Source organism: Rhinoderma darwinii, chromosome 3 (genome assembly GCF_050947455.1).
Source record: "Rhinoderma darwinii isolate aRhiDar2 chromosome 3, aRhiDar2.hap1, whole genome shotgun sequence".
NCBI classification, from domain to species: Eukaryota; Metazoa; Chordata; class Amphibia; order Anura; family Rhinodermatidae; genus Rhinoderma; species Rhinoderma darwinii.
This window is the reverse complement of record NC_134689.1, coordinates 21,366,385-21,382,780: the sequence shown is the minus strand read 5'-3', so window position 1 is coordinate 21,382,780 and position 16,396 is coordinate 21,366,385. Positions and strand designations below refer to the sequence as shown.

Genomic DNA, 16,396 nt, shown 5'->3' with positions numbered 1-16,396 from the left:
ATTCTGAGGTCATACAGATCCATAAGAGGGCTGTGTACATGAGCCCTAAGGGCTAAAACATAGCGCATTTGCATTGTATTTCCGCAGCATAAATATACGCTGTGGAAAACTACAATGTATGCCTATAGAAAATAAATTGTTCAATGCAAGAGCTAGAGAAATCTGTCTGCGTTGCGGAATATTTTTCACTTAGGCATACATTCTAGTTTTCCACAGCGTATTTTTATACAATGCAAATACGCCAGGTGTGAGCGCACCCCTAGCGGGAAAACAGACAATATGAGATTGGATGGGTGACATGGAATTGGAGGAGGGATAACACATACTCCTGAGATAAAATGAAATAAAAAAAAATATATACTTAAGTCAATAGGTGTGGATGGGGAAATTTTTCCAGGAAATGTGGCGGTGTCGGCAGGAAAGCAGAGTTGTGGATAGTTGTAGACATAATCATGAAACAAAACTAAAATTCTATGTTCTATCAGTAAAGTATCTTGAAATAGAACTTGGAGGTCCATATCAAAGAAGATCTAGTCAGTAGTTTGTACTGAGTCAGTGGTCTTCGTAAGCTCGGTGGTCTTCGTAAGCTCGGTGGTCTCCGTGAGCTCGGTGGTCTTCGTAAGCTCGGTGGTCTTTGTAGGCTCGATGGTCTTTGTAGGCTTCATTAGTGTTTTTTCTGAAGTCAGGGCAATCTAGTTAATATTTGGACTTTGCTCAACTAGCATTATTGTTGTTATTGAGCTAAGCCAATTTTACAACTCTGCTTGTCATGTAATTCTTGAAGACATTATAGTATGTCTTTTAAATTGAAGGTTGCCCAGCATTGAGCCGATAGCTGCAGGCTCAGCTTTGGAAAACCCCCTGGCCATACATTTTTCTAGAATTAACAGCATGCAGAGATATGTAGTGTTATACCATATATTCTGATGAATGGGTGACTTTGTGATATAAGGACGAGCTGTGTCTGCAGGGGCCAATGTTTGTTAACATCCCTCTACTTTGGCTAATAGTTAAGAGTCATAAGCCTCTGTATCCCGGCACATACGACAAACATCCATAGGGCTCCATTTAGCGGACGAATGCCAATAGGGTTTCCTTTTAACAAAAGTCGGGCTGGTATACGCCGGTATAGCTTTTGTTTAACTGTATAGAAAAGCGTAGTCAAGTTCCCTATTCCATACAGAAGTAACCTGCATAAAGTGTTATACGTTTTTCTAACATGGCGCGTATTGACGACGTATGCCTATACAGTGGCATATGTTGCTGCCTACCGCCAGAGTTAGCCTAAGCCAGAGAACCCTCTCGCCGAGGTCCATATGGAAAGGAGTTGTCTACATGAGACCCATCTTCAATTGATTCCATATCGTCAAATTGACCCCCGAGAATTAACAATTATTTATTATATTCTTTCTCTGTCTTGACTAGTACTATGATAAGCTTTGTATACCCGTTCCATAGTATTTAATAAAGGGAAGGATATAAGCACACAGATCATGAGAAGAGCTTTGTGCTCGGGAGGGATTTAGATGTTCTTTTTTTATCATGTCATGAGTGTGACTTGTATGTCTGGTGTGGTAAATGCAACCTGACATGCGAGAGGTAATAAGTGCGCAGTGCGTCAGCCATTACATCATCAACTGATGAACATTTTGCCAGTGGGACTGCTGCTTTATCATGGCTCGCTGGAGGGGCTGGAAGCTTTGTGAATCATTGAGTTGTTTTTAGATACGTTTCGCAAGGGCGGAGGAAGAGGATTCAAGATTAAAAAAAAAAAAAAAATACTTCTTGGGGGGGCTCCATCGTTGTTATTAAAAGCACAGCAATGACTTGTATGAGTTTATGTAGATGTACTCTGCTATGCTACTCTGGGTCTACCACTTGGCACTGACACTTGGATAACATTTAAAACAGGCTGGAAACGTAATTAAGCCAATTTCATCAGCGGAGCCCTCCAATTTTATACATGGCGACTTAAAACGTGACAATTTAGAGGCTCAGGAGCTGCAAATTGGGCCAATAAAACAGAACATATTAACAGGATGAGACATAACATGTACTTAAAAAGAAATGAGACTGTACAACCGTTACAGATTTCCGGTTCATATGAGCTATCCTGCAGCCAAAAGGGCCCTTAGTATGAAGTCCAGTATAACCAGCCCCAAATTGGGTTAATGAGTGCCAGCTTGCTCCTGTAGCAGTGACATGCTGGCTCTGGGAAAATAATTCCTTTTGAGCAGACGAGACACATAGTAAACCCGAGGACAGGAAAATGTCGTTAAATATATTATGTACTCAGTTTAAGAAGGGGTCAATTTTGCCAGGAGCCCACCATATGAACCTAATTCATGGATCACCAGCTATAATTTGTGAACATCAGTCCTTCTTCAACAGAATAAGTCAGGACCGTTAGTAAGTACCCCTATCTAATGATAATTTGTATAGTCATAGCCCTATTTGATGTGTGCAAATGGGCACCGGAATGACTTGGGTCGGAAATATCTTTTGATAGTACAATGTAAATGGTGAAGAACAAATACGGCGGAGAATAGATGTTTTATTTTGCTATGATAAAAATGAATTCTCCTGTAAAAAATAATATGGTAGCAAAATATTTCTGCATATATTAACATATTCAATAGAGAACTGTCTAAATAATCAATTATGTATGTGTATATACTCAACAGATGTGTATATAATGTCCAAAAAACTAATTACGCATGTGTGTGTACACATTATGATCTGACCAGGATGGGACAATCTCCCCTTTACCTATTGAAGTTAGTGGACTCCTCATACAAATTAATTTAGTCACATTACCCCAAAAGAGGTGTAACTTGAACCTGGGTCCCAATGAAAAATATGTAAGAGCTTCCTTCCACACCAAGTTCCATACTGGCATCTTTTCATGTGGCAGAGGCCACTTTGAGACATCTTTGGCACCAGGGCCCAGGTGTGACTGCTACCTAAGCCCCCTATAGCTATGCCTCCGTATACCAGAGCCTTGTATACTCTTGTGGAATCGTGAGGATGGCTCCCTAATAACCAGGTGGAAGGTCCACTCAAAATGGTTTCTGTATCGACAAATTAAAGTTGGGCGTTTATAATAAAACAAGAATGTATTAGACTAAATTAGAGGGATTCCTTCAATTTTTGGCTCCAAATATGGGACACATCCCAAAGTGGCAACATGGAAAATAAAATCCTTGTTCCTTCTTCTGGGATCTGTTCTTATTTTTGGGGATAAAAAAATTAAAGCGAGAATAGATGACTCCAACATTTGTAATAACTAAGCCAAATAAGCCTGTTATCCTACTCCTCTTCAAGGGGTGGTCCAGGAATAGAACAACATGGATATCTTTTTCTAGAAATAGCAGACAACCTGTATATGGGTTATGTCTAGTAGTGCGGCTCAACTGTATTATAGTGAATAGACCACACACAACCTGCGGAGAGGTGTCGTGCTGTTTTTAAAAGAAAGCGGTCTTATTTTTCTAATCTTGGACAACCTCCTTTTAACATAAGCTTATTACTATTCACTGCTAGAGATAAAAACGTGGGTCTTTGACAACTATAAAAAAGGATGTCACTCTAGAAAAATGAAATGGTTGAGCTAGGTAGATCTCATAATCCTTAATTAAAATGTTAAAAATAATTCAAAAACTGCCAACCCAACAGGGCAATTTATTTATTTTTGGTGAAGCTATCTTCATGGGACCAAAAGCAATTACTTTATTCATCATGTCCTTGACTGACCCAGTCATCCCTTACTCCAACAATGAAGATGTTTGCACTTAGTCATCTTTTCCTTATTGTATAAGCTTTGGAGTATTTCCCTTATTAATGCAAATGTTGATTAAGACAGAGTTGGTTCGCAGGTTTTGGTGGATGTGCTTTTCGTGCAGCTGTGCCCTCTAATCTGTGCTGCTCACCTCCCTAACATCCTTCTTCCCGTGATAGGGTCCAATTTATCACTTTCCACTCTCGAGATCAGCCGTTGCCCTCAGCTCCCCTTGACCTCCTCTTGTGGGCTGGAATGATGACTATTTTTCAGTAGCTTGGCCCTAGATAAATGGTTCCATGAGGGGTAAATCAGGGAAGAATATGTATTAACCTTCTAAGCTCTAGATAATCTTGTAATGCTGAAAGAGTCTATCCTTGGAAATCATTGGAATGAACTGTGGATCTCATTGATATTACCAAGATTAATTCATTCTGGGTCTGTCGTTAGGTCACCACACCTCCGTTTCATCTCATTGCTTGTAGTTGTAGATTAGGTATCCAAGCTGACAATTATTGTCAAGGTTTATTTTATCCTACTAGATATTATCTAAATGAGTCTACATTTTATGTTGTATTATCCTCACATAGTTGAATTACGAATTGGTTTGCGTAATCAAAATTAATATATCCCATAAATATTACCCATAGTAATCGATACAAAATACATAGAATTACCTTAGGAAATGGAAAATTATCATGAAACTTAATTGGCTACTATATTGTTTTTCAAATTGTGTGATTTTTTTTTTAGTAGTGTGGTTTGGGCATTGGATGGGTTGAAAAAGCTTGGATAGGTGGGGTGAAGGTGACAATTTTTTTTCTTTTTGTCATTTCGGAAAGTTATTAGGTATGTGATACTGTCTCTAAAGTCTTATATACATGAAAATATTCTGCTTATCTATTTTTTGGAACTTGTGACATCACATCTCATGCTTATGTCATAATTTCTTAAAATGATACGGTGCATTCTTATGAATTTAGATTTGGCCTTCAAAATAACTTCCCGCTGTGCAAGTTAAGTTGACAATTGATTTTGTTTCCCAACCAGGGTTTGTCACGATCTGTGGATATTGTGGACCCACTGGGCCTACCGCCTTGACGATATGGCAGCTGGCCAACAGGGTACAAGTCAAAGTCTATAGTTCGTATAGGTGTACCTGTAGTAACTTCAGACAGTAGCAGGATAGACTCGGATGGGACCTTGGCAGCAGGCAGACACCAGGCGTGGTGTAACAAGACAGGCATAGTATACAGCACAACACGACTCCAACTCTACATGGCATTGGAACAAAATAGCACGGGATACACGGTACAGGTAGGAGGAACAGGAACACTGGAACTTGAAAACACTCAAGGGACCATTTGCAAAGACAGACACGGATAGGTAGACACAACGCTCAGGCAATGCAGGAAGGGGCAGGGCCCTTCTTATAGTCCAGGGTGATCTGGGAGCAATCAGCTCAAATCTAAAACGTGTGTGCTCTGGCTCATTGAGGCCGGGAATGAGCTAGAGCGCGCACCCTAGTGGTCACTGCAGGACAGGGCGTCCGCATGTGCTGGCATCTCTGGGGAGGACGACGTCTGCAGGAAGATAGGAGTCTGCGGTCAGCGACCGCGGACGTTACAGGGTTCTGTGGAAACCTGATGTTCATTGAAACTTGGCTAGGGCCTCCACATAGGTAGTTAGGGGTGTGAATTGTAGAGTAGGGATGGGTAGTTGTATGGGTTTCCGAGAAGTGGAAAATGTTTTCAATGGTTGACCCATAATAAAAAAGTTGGGAATTACAGACCAAAAAAACACCTCCAACCTACCTTCATGCTCAGAGAAGAATAGTTATTATAGTAATAAGTCCAAAAAATCTGGAGTTCAACTGGATATTCTATGATTGTAATATAATTTTTAGAAGTCGTTGTAGGAAAGTCATTTTCTCATGACATAAGGTGTCATTCTTGTCAAGGTTTTCTCTTCTCCGCATTATTAATAACACGATTTACTATCATCTATACAGCTAAAGGCAGCCATTTTATTGACAGTGGCATTACCGGTACACAGTAAACCTTTTTTGTGGTTTAACCCAACAAATATACATTATTATGTCTTTATCTAAGGGGAGGTGCAGTCACAACGCGTTTTTGAATGTTCTCAAATGTTTTCATTCTCTGACAGCAAACTCAAATTTCTAAAATGGTAAAGAATCGAGACACAATATAGATTAGAAAGTTGTAGAACTTTTCTTTATACAATATATACGTTTTATTTAAATCAAACCTTTTTAAGGGCAAACTTTCCAATAATGAATTCATATGGGAACGTTTTTCTCATCAAGGCTTACTCTTTGTATCTATAGCCAGGCATTATTTGGCTCTTTAAGCCCAAGTAATTTTTTACAGCAGTATAATTAAAAATGAGTAGAAATCAAATGTACACCGAGATGAAACCACCATGATTTTCAACCCCACAGGACATAGATTTGCAGTTGTTCATTCGACATGATATCAGTTCCCTTGTGGATCAGTTTAAAAGCGACAGATGTGAAGTTAAATACAAAAAGTGCGGGGATTTACCACAATCAAATACCCAATCATGGCACTACATGGGGCATAAGTGTTTCTTTAAATAACAGAAGGCGTATTTGATGTCTCTTTAAGAACTGCACAGTTGTATATAGGAGAGGTGATTAGAACTCCTCAGGAGTGAAGCGACTAACTGGGTAAAAAGTAGTAACAAAAAAATAAGTACAATAAGGTCCACAAATAGAGCAGTTAAAAACTTCACACATGTTAATATTATTTTCTTATAGATGCTCATTCTTAAAGATTCTCTTTATTAAAGTGTAACTAAACTTTTAAAAAACTTTTGATATGTTAAAGTGACATGTCAGAAGTTTTGATTGGTGGGGGTCTGAGTACTAAGACCTTTACCGATTGCTAAAATGAAGCAGTAGCAGCACTGGGTCGAGCGCTGTGCCCCTTGGTTTCTTATGTGCATTTCTCTGCTTTCCGCAGAGCGGTGTTCTGGCTCAATAGAAAGTCTATGAGCCCGAACACCGCTCGCTTGACTTTCTGCGGAAAACAGATCAAAAACGAATCGGCACAGCACTCACCCGAGCCCTTTAGTCGCTTCATTTTATCAATCTGTGGGAGTCTTAGTGCTCAGACCCCCATCGATCAAAACTTCTGACATGTCACTATGACATGTCAAAAGTTTTTTAAAAAGTTTAGTTACCCTTTAAAGGAGTTTTCCCATGAGGGACATTTATGACATATCCACAGGATATGTCATAAATGTCAGATAGATGTGGGTCCCACATCTGGGACCCACACCTATCTCTAGAACAGGGCCCCCTAAACCCGTTCTAGCTTTTTGTGCTCATGCCGACTGCCGGCCACTTCCTAATGTCGGGAGTCGCTGAGCTACGCTGTTTCTGTAACTCCCATAGTATAGAATGGCAGTTATGGAAGCAGCGTAGCATGCGAGCTATGCTTTTTCCATAACTACAGTTCAGCTCTATGGTAGTTACGGTAACAGCTGAGCTACGCTGTTTCCGTAACTCCCAACCATGTAATGAGTAAGTGGCCCGGGAGGCAGCGTGAGCACAAATAGCTAGAACAGGGTTTAGGGGGCCCCGTTCTAGAGATAGGTGCAGGTCCCAGAGGTTTATCTCCCCTCAAACCATCTCTTGGGTGACTGTGAAGGCCAAAACAACTGATGATGGACTCTGACACTGTCCTTCTTTTTATCAAATAGTTTGTATACAGCCTGCAGGTGTGTATTTGGTCATAACATGCCAACTAAGCTCAAACCAGATGGGCAGGGTCAGGCAGGCCCACCAGAAAATCAGACGATAAAGATTTTGCACAATAATGAGCTCCATAGGTCCAGCAGAAAACAACCCCTTTCAGAACTGATGTAAGAGCCAATCACTTACCACTAGGATCTATTTCTTACAGGATGAGTCATAAAATAATTAGACCCTATTAATAATATGTCCTGTGTGTACAATGATAACAACAAAGTTTATGATGCATTTAAACGTGGATGCGCACATGTTCTATATAGATTGAGGGTGGTCCTCAGAATAATTTTCTATGGTGGGCCCAAGGTACTCTAGTTGAACATTGTGTCCAGATGTAGCGTTCCTACATAAAAACTGCGTCACCAGTAAGGCACCCGTACACCCCCATGCAAACAACATTTGCTCACCTCACATTTTCTGTTTGTACCAGTTTTTGATTGAAACATATGAATATAAAATACAGCAGGTGTGAACTTAGACAAGCGGTTTCTGGAACGAAAACAAAAAAGTTTTGCTAAAATACTCATCTGATCTCTACTATGCTCTTTGCATAAAGCCAATGAATGGGGCCTTCCCGCTCTTTTCTTCTTTTTTTCAATCATATTATTCATCATAGATGTAACTTATCTTGCATTGAGGGGGATATGTTATTGGAAGCATTGTTATATGTATATGTGCTTGTATCCTCGGCCTGACTCAAGGATGTGGCATTTCAACTTTGGACTCATGTCCTAGTGCAGGGGTCAACAACCTGCGGCACTGGTGCCACAGCCGGCACGTGGGGCATGATTTGCCGGCACACTTCCCTCTTCCCTCTCCTGGTGTCCAGCGCCGCCATGTGCTTGGTGACGCTGAACACAGGGAGAGAGAGCGGCGCAGATCACCAGGTGAGAGAGCAGTGCTTCATTATGCGCTTGGTGGCGCAGATCACCAGGTGAGAGCAGTGCTTCATTATGCGCTTGGTGGCGCAGATCACCAGGTGAGAGCAGTGCTTCATTATGCGCTTGGTGGCGCTGATCACCAGGTGAGAGAGCAGTGCTTCATTTGTTTGTCGCTGCTGAACACTTGACATGCACACAATGCAGCACTGATCTCTTTCTTCTGGTGATCAGCACCGCAAGGACTAAGATCAGTAAAAGTTCTATAACAGAAAAAGTTTGCAAAAGTTGACAGCTCTTTCTTCTATGTGCACCCGCCACAAGCTGGTGTTTAGTAGCCGCGGTCTCTCCTATGTGCATCCCCAAATCTGGTGTTAATTAGCTGCACTCGCTGCTATGTGCAACTCCTAAAGCTGGTGTTCAGTAGTCGCGCGCTCTCTCTTGTGTGCAGCGCCCCCAAGCTGGTATTCAGTAGCCTCAGTCTCTCCTGTGTGGAGTTCCCTCTAGCTGGTGTTCAGTAGCCGCGGTCTCTCCTATGTGCACCCCTTTCAGCTGGTGTTCAATAGCCTCGTATACACCACAGATAGATCATCTTGGCAAAGAAAGTCAGGGACAAGTGTTACACTGACATGTTTATTAACTGAGTAATTGGTTTATGTCACGTACATGGTAACAGTCTGTCTTATATGACTTTTATGTCTGCGTGGCTTTTTTTTTATCGGCACATCATACAAAAATGGTTGCCTTCCCCTGTCTTAGTGTTTACTGTCTATGTTCCTTAGCCAAAACAGATCCCTTCTTCTCATTTCTTACCTTCAGTTTGGGTTCTTTACAGCAATTCGACCATGAGGGCTTTAATCACATAGTCTCCTCTAAATATCTGTTGAAATGTGTCTGCTGCTTCAAATCACTGGTAAATGTATTGACCGCTAGTCTGGGGTGCTGTTAATAGGTAATTTCTCGCCTGGTGACTCTTGATCTGCCCTTGCTATGGTGATCCTCTTTAACACTCTTTCATCATAACTCATAATGGATCTTCAACTACACTTGAAGAAACTTTCAATGTTGTCGAAATTTTGCGTATGGACTAATAAATTATAAAAATCCCATGAGCTTCTGATCACATACAGTAGATGTCGGAGAGCTCATCAACAATCTGTGGTAGAGCATCATCAGTGGTCTGCATTACAAAGAGACCTTGTGTATGGTGTAGCATCTTGGTACATGGAGATTATGACAAGAATTATGTGTTATACAATTGTAGGAGTTGAATAAGGCCTAACAACTGGTAAAAGTACTTGTGGAATTCTTCATCCCGGTGGTAATGGCTTATGGTGTACCATAGCAATGTTCCTGTACATTGCTTATACATTCCACACAAGGTGGTCAACAATAATTGGGTTATCATCTATCTTCTTATTGTTATACATATTGTTATATCTTCTTAAAATGCATATAGGTTTAAACAAACTGTACAAATGTCTGAGACCATCAATGTGAACTAAAATAGATTCAATTAGTCTTTTCACAAGAACATATTCATTGACTTTGCCTTCTCTTCTGTACTGGAATAAATTATAATATTTTCTCTTAGCAGGCACGGGGCCCCTGGAAATGGATGCCTTGTAGCTGAACTCCGCAGGACCCTTTGTTTTCTCAAGGTAAATAAAAAAAAACATTTTCTTGTGTGTGTACATATATATATATATATATATATATATATATATATATATATATATATATATATATATATATATATATATATATATATGTATATATATATATATAATAATAATCTTCTAATGCATTGCTTGGCAGTATCTATAACCCCCTTCTGTCAGACCATGATCAAAAACGGTAACTATGTTGTTTCTTTTCAACTTTTATACACACTTATAAGCCAGTTTGTGACTTAAAACGCCAATTTCTAGTGCCCTGTATGTAAAAATGAAAGCCAATCTCCTTAAAAAAATATTTTTAATATAGCTGGATGCGTTTAATAAAATATCTAGATTTTCTTGGTCTCATGAACCACCATTACACCATTGGAAAAACTCATTCTAGTGACTTACCTTCCACAGTGAGGGCCAGCAGGTGTGTGTTTGGGCAGGAATTTTGGTCACATCTAAGGGTATGTTCACACGTAGTCAACCAAAACGTCTGAAAATCCAGAGCTGTTTTCAAGGGAAAACAGACCCTGCTTTTCAGACGTTTTTTACCAACTCGCATTTTTACCAACTCATTTTTTTACCAACTCGTTTTTAGAGCTGTTATCATTGGAGTCTATGAGAAAACAGCTCCAAAAACGTCTGAAAGAAGTGTCCTGCACTTCTTTTGACGAGGCTGTATTTTTACGAGTCGTCGTTTGACAGCTGTCAAACGACGACGCGTAAATAACAGGTCGTCTGCACAGTACGTCGGCAAACCCATTCAAATGAATGGGCAGATGTTTGCCGACGTATTGCAGCCCTATTTTCAGACGTAAAACGAGGCATAATACGCCTCGTATACGTCTGAAATTTGGCCGTGTGAACATACCCTAACCTTCACCTGCCTCTCATTATGGGCTATAAAACACATAGGGTCATTTCAGAGAGCATTCGGTAATGTTTTGTCAGGTAAAGGGCCTATATGTTAAAACCTTTCTGTTACTGCTCAGTAAATGTCCACACTTAAACACTATTTTGTTTGAGAGTTTTAAGCTTTAATTAATTTCATAATATATCTTTAAAACATATTTTTGCTAATACAGAGCTTAAAATCCCCTGCTTAGGCATACCATTAAAATTATGGCTGTCTGCAGCCCCCAGAAGAAGGAGCTTAAATGGTCATTAACCTTTCAACAAACTTTGCATAAATCTATAGTACAAGCGAATATTCGAAATTTAGTAATATATCTTATTACAGAAAATGCCTTTTCCTCAATTTTTCCCCTCCCCCTGCGTCCTGCACTGATCGCTCACTCTCAATTCACGGCTAAAATGTATCTGATGGATTATCAGCTCACAGAGGGATCAGTTTACATGCTGCTCATAAAAGTCTATGGAGAGAGGAGGAGGGAGCAGAGTGAGAGAGACACACAGAGATGCTGCAGCAGCCTCTACTAAGTGTTTTATCTCACCCCAGTGTTGCTACTTTTTCTATGCGTGTGCTACAAAGAGATTGGGGAGAGGGATGCTCTCTTCGCTTTGTGTGCTTTGTATTTGAGACATGATAGCATTTAGGCTCCAACCACTAGCTCAGGGAAAACTTAAAATTAGAGATATTGTCATGCTGTTAATCCTTTGAGAGAGATTATATGTTCTGGCTGTGTAAAGTTTATTTAGTTCCTTATCCATATAATACATATAAACTTACCACCAAGTATAAAGCGGCTGGTTTTAGGCTTTATTCATATCCCAAGGGATTGCATAATATATGCATTGTTTGTATCAGTTATTGCCAATTGATCTTAATATATGTATGTGTATGTATATATATATATATATATATATATATATATATATATATATATATATATATATATAAAAAATGAAGAGGCAGCACTCCAAGGAAATTGGCTTGACAAAGATCCCATAGAGATGGATCGAAATGTTGCCTGCCTGGGGTGAATAAACACACCACTTTTTTTCACCAATTTCCTTGGAGTGCTGCCTCTTCATTTTTTTGGATTTCATTTACAATGGTTCCTAGCCTCAACCTAGGAGGCCTGCACCCACTGCTGTTGCTGTGCTGCTTTACTCTTTTTCTCATTATATATATATATATATATATATATATATATATATATATATATATATATGGTATATATAAAAATTATCGGCCGCTGTAAAAGGGCCTTAACAAAATCCTCTCCTTTCTATCGCAAACAGTTTCTCTCTGACTGCCAAATGTCTTTCTGATGATAAACTTCAATCTTGTGGTTTGTGAATAGCTTTTTATTTGGATGATAGAGCATTAGAGATTATCACTCCATTATCTTGTCATCATTAACCAAAACATCAAAGAGAAAGGAGCTGCTATGAGTTTAAAGAGGCTCTGTCACGATGTAGCTACTTACCTGCAAACGCTGATGCTGCTGCAGAATCATCTGTAGCCTCTGGTGCCGATGTGTCCTCGCTCGTCCGACACGATGCAGGACCTATGAGTGACGTCACAGCGTGATCTGGCAGAAGCTGGGCGTTCTGAAGAGAAGTGGATGATACTTCTCTTCAGAACGCCCAGCTAGTAAAAGTAGTAAAAACGCCCCGATGTCCGCACATAATACACGCCCAGTTGGACTTTTACTTTTAAACACACCCACTTGGACTTTTGCAAGCCTCATTTGCATAACTACAAAAATGGTCATAACTTGGCCAAAAATGCTCGTTTTTTAAAAATAAAAACGTTACTGTAATCTACATTGCAGCGCCTATCTGCTGCAATAGCAGATAGGGGTTGCAAAATCTGGTGACAGAGCCTCTTTAAGGTAGATGTGATGAAAAAGTTAGATTTACACTTAGGAAAAAAAAATCAGGTCTCAAAATTTTAATTTTGTCAAGTTTTAATGATCATACAATATTAACGTGTAGTTTCACATACATTTACTGTTTATACTAATATAGTCTACAAAAAAAGTTGTGTCAATCATGATCTATTGGGATTTATTTGAAAACAGATACGTCATATCCGTCATGGATCCTGTAAAAACAGAACGTATATCAGTGTGAACAGAGCCTTTTAGATTGCATTAGACCTGGTTCACAAATGTTTTATTTATTTTTATTTCAGTGGTTTGATGTTACATTGTAGTGAATGAGATGTTATAGATTTTTATCCGTTCATACATTGCATTTTGACGATCACGCCTTTCTTAAAGGCTTGCTACAAGCTGAAACAGTCAGCAAGCCGTATGGCTAATGAGAAACACCAAGAGAGCTCTTATGTTTTCTCTTCTGTAGACTCATTCAAAGCAGGAGACAAGTATCACATATTCTGATAGAGGCATGCTATCTATGCATACTAGATGGTGACTCTTTGTTGGCATCTCTGAATGGTGTTTAGTGGGTGCAAATGCCCCTTAATAGTTCACCGCTATTAGTTAAAAGGGTTTTCCCACAGTTGACATTCCTATCGATGAGTGAAAAAGGTCTGATCCCTGGGGGCCCCACCACTGGAACCCGCATGATCACTAGAACAGGGGTCACGCTGTGATCAGCTGTCTCTGTCAGTCCCATAGACTTTGAATGGAGAGGCAGTACACATGCTAGACCCATTCAAAGTTCTCCTCACTGCAATCATTCCGTGATGAGAAGCAGGTGGCTTGGGACCCCCATTCTAGAGATTGGTGGGTGTTCCAACATTTAGACATTATCCTGTAGATTTTAGCTTTTCTCGACCCAATGGGACTCTTCATATTTCACACAATGCCCCATGGGCTGATAATTGCCCCTTTTAAAGAGGCTGTCTCATGAAGACAACCCTTTTTTAAATAGCAGCCGGCAATTAATCAGCCAATCAACACAAGTCTATATTTTCTAATCCCTGGTTATTAACTGCTGTAACTGGGGAAGACATGTCTGGCCATACACTTCCCCTGCAGTGCGTTGAGCATTGTCGGCCAATCATGTCTGGTCCGTCAGAGCGAGAGATATTCTTTTTGATTGGCACTCCGCTCTGGGTTAGAGAGGAGGGCACCCCACGCTATGAAAGGAATTGTCCTCTCAAGAAAATATTAGTAGAGCCGGAGGATCGATACATAAGTTGTTTTTTTTTGTTTTTTGTTATGTTGTCTTTTTAATTACATTTTTTAACTTTTTCCCTAAGTTATCTTTTGTGTATCCTGCATAAATTCCTTCACAAAGGACTACAATTTCTTCTCTGCTACTATTCATTAGGAACACTAGGTTGTCCTGTTATCTCCCATTTACATCACTAGTTTGTGTTATCTTTGTGGACCTACCCGTTTAAAGGATTAGATTGTAAGCTCAACAGGTCAGAGGTGACCAAGAGTGTAAACATGGCAGTGTCCTATAAATATAAAATAATATCTTTTTTATAGATTGACTTTAGCTGTATTGCTCAGTGCAGAATGTACAGAGGATCTCTGTAGGTCACGGCCACTGAAAGAAATTACTTTTTTTCTCTGTACGGTCAAGGGTGAGAGGTCTTTATCTCTGATCATTTGTTATTGCCTGGCCCTATAATCCAATGTTAGGAAGCATTTTCATCTTTATCTATCTATATTTCAGTTTTTGTATTAGACACAAAGTTGATATTTTTTACTTTTTGCTATTCAATTTTGTCTCTTTTTGGTGGCCATGTATGCATTTAAAAATGCAGTATTGTTAAATTGTTTATAATGAAATAAAATATTAATTTGCTTTTATATCAGGAACCACTACAAATGAGTCAGCCATAGTCCCCCTATTACAGTGCCAGTGTCCACCCATTATAGTGCCACATGGAAACCCAAAACCAAAGCTTTTCTGTGGAACACTTACATTCTTTAGTACCCCCTGGTCCATAGACCACTCATCAATTACTGCTGTGTACAGAACCAGTGGAGCAGTGTGTATATACTGAATAATGCAGGATATCAGGGCACACGGAGCCTTATCTGGTCAAATTAGGGCAAAGTTTCCATGGGGTAAGGGTGAAATACTGAAAATTGCCAATATTGTCATATTGTGGAGATCCATTATCGCAGTGTATTGTTCATGGCATTATGCTCAAATTTTTTTTGTCCATTTAAAAAAAATACAAAATATATCATTCAAACATAACAGAATGGTCCCATCTGTTTCCATAGCTCCCATTGATTTAAGTAGAGGGTTGGCGGTGCGTGCAAGATTAACTCTACAATAAAATCTATACCGGCTTCATTCTGAACATTTAATTTGATCATTCACCAGGTAGTCGTCCGTTTCCATCGGGACTGCATCCAGCCAATCCCAACCCCTCAGTGGTCTCATAATTGGAGCGGAGAATTCATACAACACTGGGTCCACATGAACCTCTCCCACCCATAGCACTGGGTCTGAAAAGAAGGATGGCTCTATAGGAATCAGTATGGATGGTTGTCTGACAAAAAATGGCCCGAGTGCATTATCGTTCATGTCACACCACCATTATTTTATACCTGGCCAATGAAACATTATCACAGAACTTCTTAATCTACAAATTAAATATCTTCTGAATTGTCTTTTACTTTTTATGCCTTATACCCTACGGATATTTTGTGTAAACAGACACAATTTGCCTTATTAATTGATGTATGAGTAATAAAATGTTTTACTAGGAGACGGGAAGATTGCTGCTAGCGTCCCTAAAATTGCTATCATCAAATTTTCTCAAGTACAGCAGCACAGAGATGCTGTCATAGTTCCCACAGTCCAGAGTATTCGATATTCTGGATTATTGGACAGATGTGGACTGTTGGTTGACTCCAGGATAGGTGCCGGTCCCAGTGCTCGGACCTGTATCTATCAGACATTTGTACAGTCTGTAGATATGCCATAAATGTCCAAGGGGAATAACCCTTTAGGCTACATTCAGACGAGTGTGTCCGATTTGCGCTCGTCTTGTCCGTGTACGTTGCATATTGGCATCAGTGTGCTTTGCGTGTGCCACGCGTTTTTCACGCCCGTGCAAGCACTTTATTTTATTTCTCTGCTTTTCAATGTTACATAGTTACATAGTTCGTACGGTTGAAAAAAGACACATGTCCATCAAGTTCAACCAAGGGATGGGAAAGGGAAGGGAAAAATGTATACACATAGGAGCTAATATTTTTTTGTTCTAGGAAATTATCTAACCCTTTTTTAAATCCATCTACAGTTCCTGCGGTGACTATTCCATAAATTCACAGTTCTCACAGTACAGAAGGCTTGTCGCCTCTGCAGGTTGAACCTTTTTTTCTCCAGACGTAGGGAACGCCCCCTTGTTTTTTGAGGGGGTTTT

The 16,396-nt window shown here is 39.8% G+C and overlaps 1 protein-coding gene across 1 annotated transcript in view; it reads left to right on the top strand.

The window, feature by feature from the left end:
• Positions 1–16,396, top strand: part of SGCD (sarcoglycan delta) — a 423,838-nt gene that overhangs the window by 85,050 nt on the left and 322,392 nt on the right. The window contains exon 2 of the mRNA XM_075856102.1: positions 10,050–10,116. The gene's annotated coding sequence lies outside the window, so the exon portion shown is untranslated. The remainder of the gene's footprint in view (positions 1–10,049; positions 10,117–16,396) is intronic.